We start from the raw sequence: 13,161 nt of genomic DNA on the forward strand, positions 1-13,161 counted from the left end.
TTCATCTCTATGAGCTCACTGGAGTACAGTGAGAAGTATTATCATCACTGCACACACAACATCGAGCACTAATAGTGACGTGGGTGGCGCTGTAATGCTGCGTGGCGTGGCTTATTTCCAGTCAAAGGAAAACACTGACTAAGCTCTATGAAATTATGACTCAGATTCTTTTTCATGGAACACAAAAGTGAAGCTCCGTTTCAAAGCAAACAACGATCCAAACTACATTCTTGAAATGACTCCCAGCGTGTCGCAGGAGCTGAGCCTCAGCTGACATAAAGACTGTTACCTTTAATCGTTTTTTTGCATTGTAACGACAGCGGTGGTTATTAGCAGTTTGGCAAAAATAATGTCAACTCCATACGCCAGCTTGTTGTTTGCTCAGTATCTGCTGTTTGCTCAGTATCTGAGCAAACAGCAGCCACCCGGGAGACCATGAGATACAGTTGGAATTTAGGAGTTTTAGCAACCTTGAGGAAGTTTTCGTTCAATAGTTTAAAATGTACACACGGTGGATATTTTTAGACTCCTTTAAAGGAAAAGTTTGTCCTTCGGGGAAATGACCTTTGCTTTCGTGCTGAGAGTCAGACGAGAAGATTAATATCATATTTGAAATATGAAGCTACAGTTAGCGGCTAGTTAGCTTAGCTTAGCTTAGCACAAAGATAGGAAGCAGTCTGGCTCAGTAACTGAAGCTCACTAATTAATGTTATACCTGGTTTGTTTAATCCAGACAAATACAAAGTCTAAATATGACAGTTTGTCATTGTACAGGAGGTTATGACTCAGACTTGGAAGAGTTGCCAGGCAGGAAGAAGCTTTAATTTGACATCAAAAACAAATAAATAAATCATTCCTGACAGCACGAAGAGGGCTTTAAAAAAGCATTTAGACCTTTATTTTGAAAGGAAAGCCCTCAATTTAATAGGTCAAAGAGTTCCTAATAACTTCCTATTAACATCTCTGTAAGGAATTTTGTAATGTGGAGCTAATTTAAGGGAAAATATAAAATGTTCTGTAAGAGTTATTCCAGTCAGATTTTAGGTTTATTAGAGGCTGTTGATCTTCAGAGGAAGAGAAGAGCTGCCCCTTTAAATAAAACTTTATTTTGGTGTGGGGCATTCGTGGGGGTTTTACTCTTGACCTCGGCTTTTCTGCTCTCGCTAAGGCCCTGAAACCAATGTTACTGAGGTCAGGACCAAATATTCACACAGAATTAATGACTTCACGTCTGCACAATATTTGAAATTCCCACAGTGTGGTAATCGCTGATTGAATCAGTCTTTTCTCCAGAAGCAGCAGCGTCACACGCCCTTTCCCTCCTCTGAACTCCTCCCAGGTATTTACAAGTCTCGCTGCCCACGGCGAGCTCGCTGACATACTCTGCTTTCATTCTCAGCTGGACCTGAACACTGAGGCAAAGTGTTCTGCCAATGTCAATACAGGTGCTCGACTCAGATATGTGGGGACGGCTCTCCTAAAGCTGTGTACATAGAGCTATGCTAATTGTCTCCTGCTAATAGAGGGCCCTTTCTCACTGGCCTGTTGAGCCCCAGGGCCCCATTTAGGGCAGAGGCAAAACAAGCACATCAAGCTGAATGACAGCAGAAGTACTCTCATTACTGCTAATATTGAGCCCACAGTGTTTTCAAATGAACTTCTCTTTTCCAAGTTTACAGTAAAACATATTGAAATCACAAGATCCAGTGAGCAAGTGTGTGGCTTTACTCGATTTGCTTTGGAAGCAGGAGTTTCGCTGGAGCCACAAATTAGCATTTAAACAAGAGTGAATGGCTTTGTGATAATGAACATGTTAGATAACAGAAATTACAGCTGACCACGCAACTTATTTGTTTACCCAAAGGAGTCATTGGAAGCTATGGTGAAAATGTGAGAAAAGCTGCTCATTAACAACACAGGAGAACATGTATTGCATGTTACTGACATTAAGTCAGTGTGATTAAAGCCAGATTCTGACTGATCAGTGAGACAATCAGGTGATCCAATGTCGTTCTTAAGTTTTTCTGTGGTTCCAACATGCAGCGTTTCCTCAGTAAAAAGTCAAGATCAAGGTATCCATTTCATCACATACTGTTACACCCTAATTACACTGTGATTAAGGTGAGGCGCAAAGGGGCAATTTAAAGTGTTATTGAAGCCTTTGCATTGTTGTTATCGCAACTAGAAGAAATGGAAGAAGTGGAAAATAGGTGTAGAGAGTTGGATCCCAAACCAGGGATCAATCTGATCTCTAATATCTGCTGGTTTATTGTGAAATACTGGACACTTTTTCTACTTAAGGTATGTAAAATCCTTCAAAAATCACTGGTTAAGCTGCTCACAGCGAATCGCTTTGCTTTAAGTTGCTAAGCGGTCCGGTTAAGTAAGGAAGTAAATAAACATTTACTGGTGCTATCTGCACACAGAATCTCTGCTGTTATCTGTGTCGTAATGCCATCCAGGAGTTTGTTTGTTTTCATGCATCCAAGGTGTGTAACAGCATAGGTGAGGGCGTGTGACGTGGTACTGCTCTAGTGCAGCCTGGGAGTCTGTATGTCCAGACAGACTCCACCCAATTAGCTTCCCTGTCGCCCTGCAACTCCTAAAAGACACAACAATGAACTGTCCACGGCCCCCGAGGAAGAAACCGGCGGTCACATGAGCGGCAGCAGCAGTCACAGCCATTACTGAGGAATTCTGCCCTCCTCACACACACACACACACACACACACAAAAACCCCTAATAATCACCAACATTAACAATTAGCCCTCTGTTTGACAAGTCCCCGAGAGCCTGGAGACATTCTCTCTCACTCTGACACTTCTGTGGTTTAGTTCAGCGTAAAGCCTAATTATAGCCGAAGCTTTGCAAACATCAGATCACTGACACGGCGTCGACAATGCTGCTTGACGGACAAACATTATGTAAGAGGCGAATCTGGGATCTGGACAGCATAAAGACTTGTTGCGAGTTCCTGTGCTGGTTTTCAGTCTTTGATGAAGTGTCCTTCATGAAGTTCTCTTGAGATAAACAGGAAATGTCTTGGCGGTGGGACTCGTGCTTTTTTGTGTTGCCCTTTGAAGTCCCCTGTCAGGCCCATCAATTCCCTTTCTGATAAACAAGGAAAAAGTTCCAGGGAACAGCGCGACTCACACATGTTTACCCTCTCTTCTAAGAAAAAGAGCTGCATACGTGTGTGTGTGTGTAGGATGGGGGGATGGTAGCCCAAGTGCCAAAGCCACTGAATCAGGCCTGAATACATTAAGGCCACTCTCTTTAAAAGTGTGCCAGAGAGTTCATGGTGGAAGACGCCCCTCCAAGAGCACAATAATGGGCTTCAATGCTTTCCATCTGCGGAGGGAGAAAGGCCTGTGACTGCACGTGCTGCGTGGAGTGGGCTCAACAATGTATCAATTTATGGCCATCAGAGGCATCATAAAAACGCTCCCGAGGTGAAGACCGGGGCTGTGAGAGTGAAATACCAAAGCCATCGATAAATAGGCACGATTCAAAGAAAGGAAAAAAAAAACAATTCGCAGCATGAGAATGTTGGCTGAGATGCAGAAAGCTCGCCCCGAAAGCCTGGAAATAAGCAAATTCATAGCAACATTTGTGTTGATAGAAGTGTCCCCTGGAGGAGCGACAGACCAGATGAGACAGTCTGGTGTTGTTGTTGTTGTGGTGGCGGCTGTGGTGGTCAGACCGGGGCAGACGGACGCACCGGGGCTCAGGGGGAGATGATTGATGGCTCCAGCTGTCCCAGAGGAGAGGAACACAGGCAGACAGCTGGTCACCTGTAGCCCCAGACATGGCTGTGATAGAGGCGCATGGCATTGTGTTTCACTGCAGAGGGCAGCCAGTGCAATGCAGAGTTCAGGCCGCTGTTCATCACAGCCAAGAAAACAAGCAGGATGGCTACAGGGGATGAGACTTGAGGATTAAAAGAGCACTTGAGGAAATAGATTTAGCCAAGAAAAGCATGCATACGGCTAATTTATTGGATTTTGAGCAGCAATTCAACACTCAGTAAGTGTTTTGTTAATAAGATTACTGACAACCTGAGCAGAAAACACACACACACACACACACGCACACCTCAACATCGTCATCTAGCTAATGACAACGCAGTCCTCTGAATCATGCAGCTTTGTGTGAGACTGCTGGGACATGACTACATGGAGAAAAACGGTTGTTTTGACACAAGTTACATGAGGGAGAGAAAAAAGAAGAGATGAGCTCACTCAGGCACAGGGATTAATCCAGAAGCAGGAGAGAAAGAAGAAGAAGAAGAAGAAGAAGAAGAAGAAGAAGAAGAAGAAGAAGAAGAAGAAGGAGAAGAAGGAGAAGGGGGAAAAAAAAAAAAGAAAAAACACCCTCCCCCTCTCGCAGCCCGCCAGCCAATCAGCACGCAGAGGAGCTGGTTTACTTGGAGACCAAAGATTCTGTGTGTAGTGATGTGACATCATCAGCTGCCCATTAAAGGAGAGGTCACTTTTTCTTCTCTTCCCCCTTTTTTTTCCTCCACCTTTGAGGATGAGTGAGGAAATGTGGTGCAGTTTTCCAAGAAGAACAAAGACCCTTTCAGGCGTCGTACCTTTCCTGTTGTTTTCCTCATATTGATTGTCGACATGAAAGGATTGTTGTGTAGTAGCCTGTTCTCAATTTCACCGTCCAGGATTGCCTGAACTGGATGCTTGAGTAATATTCATGAGTTTCAGCTGTTCAGCTCTGGGACAGGCACGATTCATAAATTCAACAACTTGCCTCTGCTGTTTTCCTTTGTCACCACAACACTCAGACAAGAAATGTTGGGTTTTCAATGCTTCCATTCATTCAGTAACAAACAAGCGCTATGTTTGGGTTGCCATCACTGCATACAGTAAGCGTGTTTGCTCTTACTGGGTCTCTGTATGTGTCTTTAGCTTTAGGGGAAGAAAAGCTGCCAGTTTGTGTTTTGTTTACTTGGCAACGTCACAGGGCTGTCTGACTAATGCATTCTGGATTGCCTCTCCCAGGACGTTTGTTCTATGTTTTATTCATCGGTGTGATGTGCTATAGACTTCCCCCTGACATAATATTATTGATTGCCTAATAGACTATCAAAAGAATGGCCTCACTCAAGGCATCAAGAGTTTAGTGTACCTTTATTTTTCTAGATAATTAGATTTAAAAAAGAAAAAAAAAAAGCAGGGCTGCAACAGTTTCAACATTGATGTCAGGCTGCGAATATAAATAAAAGAATTAGGCTCAATTAGGCTATTATAGTTTAATATCTCCCCTTCCTTTGAGGAAGAGCTTGTATCAATGTGAACAGGCTCCGTGGAAATCCATAATGATAACTAGACACTTAATAACTAGAAAATGTTTTCAGATCTCCATTGAGGAGTCAGCGCTCAACACAAAACCCATACTTCAGCTACCGATGAATGAGTCCTTAGCTTCACAAAAACTCCTCTTCAGGACCCCAGGAAGCAAACAAAAATACTCAATTTGACACTCTAAACAACGCCTCTTGCATCTGATAGACAAGGTTAATGATTCTCCGACAGCTCCTGTGTTACCTCATGCAGCCCAGCCAGGGAGCTGCTGTCGGCTCCAGGGAATGGCCGGTGGTTTGAGGGCGGGTCCGCGTGTAGAGAAGATGGAGCTGGAGAATAATCCAATTCTGTAGAACTGGTGAACTATGAATTTTTAATGAAACAGACTTTTTGGATTGTTGCCAGGGGTTGGCAAGCTAATCGACAATCGCTCTCAGGATGGACTGGACCTCTTCCCCTCACCAGTAGATGCACACATTTTCTGAATTCATCAATATTCTGCAGGCGGGATGGGAAGCTTTGGTGGGCCGGATGTGGCCCTCAGGCCACCAGTAGATGAAACCGACAGTCCAAAATTCAATTCAGTTCAATGTCACACAAGACAAAGAAAAGTAATGCTGAAATTATAATTTGATTAACTGATAAGTCAATCCACAGAAAAATCAATCTGCAACTATTATTGATAATTGACTTATTCAAATTTTAAAGCAAAAATTCTCTTTTTCTTAATTCACTATGATATTAAAGTTAATGTGATTGAATTTTGGACTGATGGGGGACAAAACAAGGCACTGGAATTTGTCAACTTGAAACTGAATTTAATATTTTAAATTGAATATGTCCATTTTCAGAAATGTAATGCACAGAGCGATGAATTGAGGGATCACATTAGTTGTGACCAAAAAAATCCTCTAAATTGAGAAACTGGAACCACACAATATTTGACCTTTTTGCTTGAAAAAATGACTTCAACAGTGACTTGATGAAAATCTTTGGGATTAATTTTCCCCTGCTTGACTAATTGATTAATCAGCCAATTGTTTCACCTCCTTTGCCCTTGTTTTCAACTTATTTTTGGACATGAGGTGTATTTTGTGAATCCAGGTAATCCTCCAGTTTCATGAGACAGATGGTTCTGGCACCCAGAATATTAATAGGCTGAATCTATTATTGAAGTGTTTTTGTGCTGTGAAGCGAACAAGTAAGAGATCAACAAAGAGCATCTCTCGCTGCAGAGAAATAATGCTCACAAGAAACCGTTACACTAAACAGAAAGTGGAAAAAAGAGGTGTGTAAGAGGCGTGAAAGGGTTAATGATGAGTGACATGAGTATTAATGAAGGGGTCCCCTGCTTGGAGCACATCCCTGACCAACACTCAGGCCCATTATTCACATGACCGAGCTAAACCTCACTTCCAATCCAGACCGCGCAGTTGGCCTTTATCTCTGCGACTTCATCACAAAGCTGCTGTGATCATTGTAGACTCCTGAGCTGCCATCACACTCTCCTCAATTGCTGTGAAACTGCTGTCAGTGCTCCGGCGGAAGTGTTGTTGGGACACATGTCTTCCAGAATTTACCGCTCCTGACGGCTCCTTCCATTGCCCAGAAATCAATACGTGGCAACCTGTGCTTTATGGCAACATAACAGTCCTAAAAGATGTAGTGCAGGAGTGCATACAGAGATATTAGCTCGGTTGAGTGCCAGACAACAAAAGCGAAACCCCTCATCTGCTTATTTTCCTTTTACTGCAGCACTTCCTCATTGAAATGTTTACATGCAGCACACGTGCTTTCAAAGAAAAGGCAGAGGCTTGTGAAGCACAGGAAGCGCTCTGCTGATACTGATACAGAGCTGATAGTAACAGTCACACAAGGTCTGATTTAATATGTACTCATACAGCAGTCAAGACTGATGCACAATCACATGAAACTGTAAAACTCTACCTCTTGACTAAAGTTTTTTTTTGCAAGATTTAGAGCCACTGCACCATTAAACAAAGATGTTATTAGTATATCTGCCCAGAAATAACTTCCCTAGGCTCACTCTCACGCCTTCATATGTTACTGTGATCCCGATCAGTGTTAATGGAGACGTGATTTACAGAAAGAGTCTGCCTTTCACCAGAAACTGAGAAGCTGCTTCTCAGCAACAGAAGGTGAGAGTCCGACTGCATGTGATGGAAGTCCCTCGTCGCGTCACGCTCTCCCTGACACAAGGAGAAGGAAACCACACACTGCCGTGTTTCCCGTAACAAACCGAGCACTTCCTCCTTTTTTTTGTTCTCATTGTCTGTGTGACAATTTCAAAGCGTACAGTATCTCACGATGTCAAAATAAGTGCTGCCGGGAAAAAAAAAAGCAGGCCGGCCCGGTGAAATTTCCAGCAACGGCAGAAAACCGATGTCTCGAAGACTCAGAAGAAATATGTCAACTGCTCATTCACTTTCTGACTCAGACAAATAACAATGTAGTTATCATAACTCAGCAAATAAGTCATCAGTTTCTGCCCATGTGGGGTTTTCTCTGTGTTTGTGGTTTAGTGCATGGCTGCCATTGAGGTTCTAAACAAATTGAATGCAAAACAGCTTTGCGAGACTATTTGTGACAGAAAATTAGATTTGTGTTGGGTTGACAGCAAATCAGCTTTTATACTCCTCTAGCGTTTCCAAGTGGCATTATTGTTGCCGCCGCTGTTGCAAAGGCATCCGGATCACTTTCCATTTTCCTCAGAGCTTAGTGCCTCCCAGCAAAACAGGACAAACGGCATTCGCTTCCAAATGTCTGTGAAGAGACGATCAACACCACTTTGGAAAAAGGAGGGAGGGAAGAAGCCGAAGAGGTAAAGTGAAACTGTTATATGGAGTAATAACAGTTTGAGTATTCACATAAACAAATAACTACAGCAGGGGTCGGCTTCAGGGCGGAGGGGGGAGAGGAAGAACACCCTGTGAGTTCATTCATTGACTTAAGCTTGGTTTAGGCTTCTGCGTCGCGGCGACGCCGTACCTACGGCGTACACCCTACGCCGTCACTGAGCATTCGTAGTTCTGCGTCGAGGGAACGCGTTGCTCCGCAATTCACCGCCAAGCCGCTAGGGGGGTGCGGCTGTGTCTTTGTATGGTTTCGGGGGGCTCTTGCTGCCGCGAAGAGGAGTTGTAGAGGTGGTCGTACTTGCGTACCTCCTCGATAATTCTTTCTTCGGCTTGGTCCAGTTTTTCTTGTAGCTCTCACCACAGAAACTTTGAAAATGGCGGTGTTGTTGTGCTGCGACCATAGGGCTGCGACTGAACCGAAAATTACGTTCTGAACGGACCAATCACAGTCCTCGACGTTCACGTCACTACGCGTCGACGCGACGCGTAGTCAGGATTTTTTGGAGGCGCGCGTCAGGCTACGGCGTAGGGTCCGCGTAGGGGTCTGCGTCGACGGCGTAGGTACGGCGTCGCCGCGACGCAGAAGCCTAAACCAAGCTTTAGTCTCGAATGGAGACATGGAAGCAGACAGAACTTCTTCAGCGTTAGTGTTAAAAAAAAAAAAAAAAAGCAAACTAAGTTATTTTATATTTTTACAAAATGAAGGTCTATTTCCAGTTTAAGCTAGCTGTTTCCCCTTGTTTCCAGTCTTTATGCTAAGCTAAGCTAACAGGAGGCTGGCCTCTTGCCGACAAGAAACAAGCCAATTAACGGCAACAAAGTCTCGCCACTTTCCTTCCAGATTATCACAGCAATTTAACTCATTCTGGTTATGTAATCCAGTTATGTGTGTTTATGTAAACAAACGGTCTGAGTCATGTGTGCACCCACTCCATTAAAACTGCCGCACGTTAACTAAATCCCAGCTTCCTGCTCTCACAGTAGTTGGTTGTCGTCAAACAAAATCAGCCCGTAATGTCTAATTTGTGGCATTTTTTCACTTTTTTTGGGGGGGGGGTGGTGGTGGTTGGTAATAGGGGAACGGCAGGGGGGGAGCAGGTGGGGGTGGCTGGGGGGACGTGCAGTCGCTGAGGCTCGGAGAATCAGCATCACAGCATGCTGCTGTTACCACGGCTACAGTGACATGCGGGCCAACTGCAGGTGCCAGGCCGACAACAGTGAGGCCCAATTAGAGACCCTGGGAGAGGGAAGATAATGAAATCCAGCCCCGGACTGACGTGGGTTAACTAAATAAGTCCACCGTCGTTTAGCGTTAACAAAAAAAGACGACCGGTTGGATGTCAGGGCAGGAGAAGTGGTCACAGGCCCCTGGACAGTCGTTCAGATTTATTGACTGACAGACTGAGGAGATGATTGGATTTGGTGCTGTGTTATGTAAGAATTTAAGATTAAAATTCATCATTTATATGCCCTTGATTAGCTTGCATTACCACACTTTCCCTTCCTCTCATTCCCCCCGCTCTCTCTTTCTCTTTCTCTTTCTCTCAGTCCATTTCAGCTGTACCTCACTTACTCTGACCCACACACACACACACACACACACACACACACACTTCCGCCAATACACACAAACACACACATGCACTCCACAGCGTCAGCCTCCGGGCTAGCCGCTGCAGAATGGCCTCAGAATGTGAGAAAGGGACAAGTAGCTGTGTTTACCGAGCACTACTGTCCACACATCCGTTCCCACAATGGCCCCATTGAGGGTGGGCCCAGGTTAAAGCCTATTTAAAAGGCTTGTTTAACACTGAGAAGAGGGGCCGCATACCCGAACCGCAGGGAAGGGGAGGTGGGGGGAGGGAGAGGGATTCACAGCGGGCTCCTCACCCTCCACCCCGGCTTTTTCTTCAAAGTCAGGCCCATGTTGTGCTGACAGTTCACTTTATCTTTTTCTCTCGCTGCACTTCTGCTTTTTGTTCTTTTTCCTGCGCACTTTCTGAAATTTCTTTCTCACGTCGCGCCTGTGTGCACGTGTGAGGGTGCATGAGGACGTGCCACAGTTTGAGCTGAACATCGGACAGGGGCCAACGGAAAGGGAGAGGACGGAGACAAGGGTGGGAGTAGTTGTAAAAGTAGATAGTTTGGGGAGGGAGAAGCAGGATGGATGGGCAGAGGGGAGGAAAGAGAGAGTAAAGGACAACGAGGGAATATTTTCCCCTCCACCCTCCCTCCTTCCCGCCTTTCTCTTCTCCTCATGTGAAGGACAAGCCTGGCGGGGCTGCGGTCTGGCCCAGTGATTGTGTACGGCGCCTTGCGGTGCCTCACACAGGAACCCCATTAATCACTGGAGCAGGTCTCTCACTCCTGGACACAAAGACCCCACACACTGACTCTGCTGCATACACTTGCACATGTAAACACGCAAACATAAAAAAATACTTGCATATCTGCTTGTGCATGTGAGGCAAAGAGGAAGAGAAGAGCGAGGATGGAGATTCCTGAGCGTTTTCACAGAAGTACACGTAATTATTTCTAAAATGTTTTGGCAGCGCTGTGCAGAGAGAACTGAGAAAGGAATGCCAAACAGTTTGGAGTCACACCAAGAGAGCGGTCTTGAATTGCTTTAGCATTTAGTCGTGGACTGAATTTGCTCCTACAACACAGCACAATCCTGATATTTAAGACATTAAAGTGCCCTGATAGTGATGTCAAGAAAACTTATTTCATGTTCTTCCTTACGGTGCAAAAAAGAAAGAAAGAAAAAGAAAAAACAGCATCTGATTTAATTAAGCAAGCAGGCAAATAGCTAAAGATGACTCTGGTGTCTTGATAAATTACATATTAGTGCTACGACGTGCAGGAGATACACATATTATCCCACAACTCCAGCAGGCAATGTTTTCCAGGTCATTTGGTGGAGAAATCCCTGCAGCAATTCTATTTCCATCGGCTGCCTTGAGCTCGAGTCCATGTGTGCACAGTCCGTCTATAGTAGCAGCCGAGGAAAGGACACCACTGAGGTCATTCCCTATATTAAGACTGCTGGCTCCTCTTACCCCCAACATGCATTGCAAAAAAAGAAAGAAAGAAAAAAAGAAATATTGACCTTAACAAGTCATTTACTCCCACATGCGGTTTTAAAATGAAAAATTGTGTCATTAGGTGAGGTGATTAGACCTGTTTCCAACATTTGCATGAGGGAAGGAGCGCTGATTATTTACTATTTTTAGAAAATTACACTAAACCCAGGCAAAAAAATCATGAATGATTTTCACTGTAAATAAATATAAATATTGATCTATGTAAATGTTGCACCCTGCATCTTCACTTGTTCTGAAGAAAATAAATGTTTTTAGCGACACACTCTCCAAAGTTTGACTCATCAACAGGTCCACACATTCATTTCTTAACTGTCCATCATGTTGTTTGTCGTCTGAACAGCTGCAGAAATGGTCCTTCTCAGCCTGCTGCATGCTGCATTCAAACGTGTGCATCTGCAAACATAAAAAGTAAAACATGAAATTGGATTGATTGATAGAGCAATCTGCAGGTGGAAGAGGGGGAGGAGCACTAAAATGTGGAGTTGTCTGGCATACGGAGAGACAATCATCTGTGTGAGTATGTGTGTGTTTGCGTGCGTGCATCCTCCTCCACTCTGCCTCTCAGACATCCCCCTCTCATACCTAATCCCAGCCCAGCCACTATAATTTACTGCCCCATTGGTAACTAGCCATCGACAGGGAGGAGATGAGGAAGGGAGAGGGAAAGGCAGGAGCCAGAGGCAGGCTGAGGGTCAATGGCTATATCGAGCACATAAACCCCCATGTAATGAGCAATATTTGTGTACCAGGAGGAAGGTCGTCCGGGTGAAATGGAGAGGGAGTTGCACGTCACATGCAGACACAGGACTCCATTAGTCAAGAGCTATAGAGCCCGTGTATAATGCTTTTTCGTGCATGTATGCAAAGCAAATAAACCAAAACTGAAGAAATGTGAATGCCTTTTCTTCCCTTTGTCCTTCCTTTTTATGATGTATCATTTATCGCTTTTATTATTTTCTGTCTGACGCCAAATGCGCCGCTGATTCTTTGCTTATAAAAGAGATTTCTGATCTTAATGGGACTAATCTAGATAAGCAAAGATGAAACCGAAAAACAAAAGCCATACGCTAAAGGGGCCATTTGTTTCCTTTCTGAACGCAGGCGTTAACTGTCATGTGCGGCAGAGTGAATCACTATCCTAATTATGTGCTGTTGCATAATCAGTGTGTTTATCGTGATGAAGCAGATTAGTTTGTGTCTAAATTCCTGCGTGCTGTAAGGTAGAAATGCAAATGACGGCCGACACTTTGGAGCTTAATGTCCATCAGTGCTGTAAATACTTACAGTATGTCTTAGCTCTTATGATTAAAAACACACAGCAAAGTGAATCCAATCAGCGCTCAGCAGCTGACCTCAGCCTGGGTAAACACATTTAATGTGTTGCAAGGAGTGCTTGTTTTTTTTTTGTCCACGTTAAAGCTGGGCCTTTGTAGAGAGATTAAGGCAGCGGATCCTGCGTGTTTGAGATTTGATGCGCATTGTGGCTACTTTAATCATCTCGGTCCTAACATGCCCTCACACTGTACGAGCATACTCTACAGATGCATCCAGAGCCTCCAGGTCTGTCACCCCGCACTCATCCCCGGTGGTGAAAGCCCTGCTGGGATTGGCCCAAACTAAACCCCTTTCTAACTGATGGAGCTCAGGGACGTGGAGTGACAGCATGTGTTTCACGATGATTAAACGCTGAGCGAGGAGTCCATCGGTGACCGGGCGTTGGCTTCCGAACACCTCCAGATGCTGTTAATCATCTAAACAATACACTGCCTCCATCTCACACACAATGGATCCATATTCACGAGCAATCAGCCGTGAACCCATCAGGCCTGGTATCAGCTGTCCTCATGGTAACGACTGTGATC

Source organism: Chaetodon auriga, chromosome 21, assembly GCF_051107435.1.
Source record: "Chaetodon auriga isolate fChaAug3 chromosome 21, fChaAug3.hap1, whole genome shotgun sequence".
Lineage (NCBI taxonomy): Eukaryota > Metazoa > Chordata > Actinopteri > Chaetodontiformes > Chaetodontidae > Chaetodon > Chaetodon auriga.